Source organism: Ptychodera flava, chromosome 13 (genome assembly GCF_041260155.1).
Source record: "Ptychodera flava strain L36383 chromosome 13, AS_Pfla_20210202, whole genome shotgun sequence".
Taxonomy (NCBI): domain Eukaryota; kingdom Metazoa; phylum Hemichordata; class Enteropneusta; family Ptychoderidae; genus Ptychodera; species Ptychodera flava.
Window position 1 is genome coordinate 31632202 of NC_091940.1, and position 4115 is coordinate 31636316.

At 40.6% G+C, this 4115-nt stretch overlaps 1 long non-coding RNA gene across 1 annotated transcript; it reads right to left on the bottom strand.

Moving 5' to 3' along the window:
- Window positions 1–1315: 1315 nt before the first annotated feature.
- On the bottom strand, window positions 1316–2649 carry LOC139148172 (uncharacterized). Its single transcript, XR_011555893.1, has 2 exons — window positions 2416–2649; window positions 1316–1540 (listed from the first exon to the last, which is right to left on the bottom strand). It is a non-coding gene; the product is annotated as an uncharacterized lncRNA (long non-coding RNA).
- Window positions 2650–4115: the final 1466 nt, after the last annotated feature.

Below are 4115 nucleotides of genomic sequence, written 5' to 3' on the forward strand. Positions count from 1 at the left end.
GTCTGTCAAAGCTTCAGGGCGACCTTGCGGAGTTATATAACATTGACATACTGTAATGAGGCATCGAATCAGATTTCACTTTTCATTGGTCAACGCCGCCACACCCTCCATTTTGATTGGCTAAACTATTGTTTACTTGTTTATCAAGGATGACGTAAGAGGAACGTCGGAGGGCTTGAACTCTGCTTGCGATAGCTCACACATACGTAGCAACATGCCATAGATAGCCAAACGAAGAGAATTTTGAACGTGGAACGCTTTTGACATTTTGAGCTTGAAATTCTTCTATATGATCGATACAAATAACAGTTCGAAGATTTTATGGGAAATTTAGGGACCGAGCACAATTAACGGCAGGGGGGGCGGAAGAGAAAATGGGGGGGGGGGCCACGAAAAAAAATGAGTGTTCTTGGGGTGGGCCATGAAAATTCCAGGGAAAGTAAGGGGTGGGCCACCAAAATTTTTTACACCATGACAGACAGAGAATATTTTTCAGCATTTTTGTTCCCTGTTGAAGCTGGAGTTCCTTGTTAAACTTCTTGTAGCATGATGAAATACCAAGTCTTAAACCTCACAATGCAGTTGTTATGTGTAAAATGAGCAATATTATTATTGAAAATTGACTTCATTTGTCAACAGTAATATATTGTTGGTAATGATACAGAGGCTCGGTTGAAACTGGTTATTTCATCATGCTATAGGAATCCCTTATAGAACAGGAATGCCTGTCAGTACCATGTGAAATTAGCATTCACATGGCTAGTTGGCATGACTTAATGCATGTGCATAGGGAATAGGCAGTCAGGCAGTCCACATTCATTTCAGAAGCACGTTGGTAACATGTGTATAGGCCGAAATATTTAAATGAGCTAGCCATTCACACACATGTGAATGAATGGTTATTCTGAATCCACTCACATGTATGTGAACCAATGGTTATTTGAATGCACATATGAATGACAGGGTCATCCTGGCAGAAAAAGAGCACCATGAAAAGTACTGATTTGACACCCGATTTCACTTATTTTGATGTTGCCGTTATGAATTTGGTAAACATTGTTACATTTGCATGTTTGCAAGGTGTAAGCAAACATCAAATAAGTGAAATCAAATTCCAGTAAAATCAAGTACTTTTACACAGCCTCTTACGGTGAATTATAAGATACAATTGGTTGGATATGTAATTTAACCATATTTGGCCTAAAACTAAGACAGGCCAAACAGAGTTAAAAGCAACTCTGACTCACCTGAACACAGCAAAACACAAGCAGACTCACCTTTCCAAACGTTCAAAATAAAAAGCACAAAACATATCTGTAAGTCTGATGACCAATTTAATAAATTTTTGGCTTTAACAAATTTCATAGACACAGTGAAAAGTGATTTAGTCAAAGATTAGTTTTTAAAAGAGTTCATTTAACTCTGGCCAAGTCTCGTCTTTCATGTCCTATTTTGTTTTGAAATTTGACATTGAAGACTTCTTTACGTAAGTCATGATTATTCTTGCCAAATTTCTCTTGGGCCTTGGCTGACATGCACACTGAAATGAAACAGAAAGGAGAGAATGAACTTAGCAACATTTATTAAGACGACAACTTTACAATAAAGTTTCAGAACATGTGTGTGATTTGTTACATACACATAGAGGAATTTTTTACATACATCTTTGCGAGTGCAAAATTAATACATTGAAAATGTAACATATATGTCTAGAAATGTGCTTGTGTACGTTGTATTGACTTGACTAGTTGCCACAGCCACTATACCGATTAATTTATGTACATCTTTACAAAGTGAGGGCATCACAATTCATAATTTGAATCAATACAAGAAAGTATGTTAATACATGAGGCAAACAAGTATTGAACTCAATAAAAATTACAGCTGCTGTCCCTTGAAAATTAAGACGTATCACATTTCTAAACATTTTTTCTGTCTTTCAATACAAGGCTTCTTACCTGGCAATATCATATTAACAATGGATTTTAAAAGTAACCATGTACAAAAGAAGTAAAAAATGCAAGTAAGACCGGGTGGTACAAACAATCATAAGTTTACATAGCCATGTTCATCCTACGATCTACCGGTAGTTTGGTTTTTTTTTAATATTTTCATTTCGCCTATTTTTTTTATAGCAGTGTTTTTGCACTGAGTGAGACCATGGACGCAAACTAAGCTTAGGCGTTGTTCAAGCCCAGCTTTGTTTTGCGTTAATGGCCACACTGTACACCTCCCTCCGCCCTGTCCAGGTATACAGATACGTACTTTCTTTTCACCCTAAAGCTCAGGTTAAAAATGTCGGGCCATATACAAAACCAAGCTTCCCAGGAAAACATCAATGTGCAGAGAAAAGCCTCTCTATAAGGCATACTAATTCGTAATTGCCCTTTATAAATATGCATTTCAAATACTTACCGGATGAATGGAAAATTATCGTCCACGACGACTTGCTATCTCGGCCACTGCATCCAACACTGTCGCGGGGAAATACACTTTACCTTCATGCCAACTGAAACATTACCACTTAGACCTAACTCACTTGCTGTTTTGACTCAAAATGTGTCGTCACTGGGGGAAGAAATGACCGAGAAATCAGCCATAATTCGTGAGATTCAGCTGGTCTGAACAGCCATTACTTCAAAAAAATCTGCGCAATCTCATTTGAGAGATGCAATGTGATATCCGATAACGATCGTGTGGGCATACGCAGGCGGCAAGAGTTGCAACTGAAAAATGACCTTAGGCAGCGCTGCCCTTAGGGCAGTTCAGAGCGGAGTAGACATGTGCACAACATCCAATGACGTCACTGAGGAACTGTATGTCTGCCCTGAGGGCAGCTCAGATATTGCTGCCCTCAGGGCAGATTGGCAGATAGGATAGGAAATGTATGTCTGCCCTAAGGGCAGCTCTAATAAATTGCTGCCCTCAGGGCAGATCGGTAGATATACACTATGTAATACTTTAAGGATAGGAAATGTATGTCTGCCCTAAGGGCAGCTCTAATATATTGCTGCCCTCAGGGCAGATAGGTAGATATACACTATGCAAAACTTATTGCTGCTCTAAGTCCAGATTGGTAGATTACACTATGCAATACTTTAAGGATAGGATATATAAATATGTCTGCCCTGAGGGCAGCAATATGTCTGAGCTGCCCTCAGGGCAGACATACATTTCCTATCCTGAAAGTATTGCATAGGGTATATCTACCAATCTGCCCTGAGGGCAGCAATATATCTGAGCTGCCCTCAGGGCAGACATACATTTCCTATGCCACACATCATTGCATAATTGTATATCTATCAATCTGCCCTGAGGGCAGACATACATTTCCTATACTATCTACCATCTGCCCCGAGGGCAGCAATATACTGAGCTGCCCTCAGGGCAGACACACATTTTCTATGCTCGAACATCATTGCATAATTGTATATCTATTAATCTGCCCTGAGGGCAGCAATATATCAGAGCTGCCCTCAGGGCAGACATACATTTCCTATCCCATCTACCAATCTGCCCTGAGGGCAGCAACATATCTGAGCTGTCCTCAGGGCAGACATACATTTCCTATCCTATCTGCCAATCTGCCCTGAGGGCAGCAATATATCTGAGCTGCCCTCAGGGCAGATATACAGTTCATCAGTGACGTCATTGAATGTTGTGCACATGTTTCCTCCACTCTGAGCTGCCCTTGGGGCAGCGCTGCCCTCGGTCATTTTTCAGTTGCAACGTCTGCGCCTGCGTGGAACACAAGCATTGGTCAAATTCGAAAGGTCAAGGGTCGTGATCGTCGCAAAATTTTGACATTTCAAGTACGCGTAAACTGTTCCTTTAGATTTTTCTAATAAGCAAAAATTGACTTTATATGAAGAGATCATTAAAATACGGACGTCCAACACACTAAGTGAACCCTGTTGCAATTCTGATCAGCCTCGTTAAATCCAAGCGTACTCATTTACGGGACCCTTACGTTCATACCCTGTTGCGTCCCGTCCACTCTTCCAACACAACTCTTTCCAAGTTACGACATCATACATCGTCAGAACCGCTAGTCCATCCGGCTCGACTTTTGAACGGTTTGGGGATGAACAGTACCTGTACTGCGTTTCCATTAA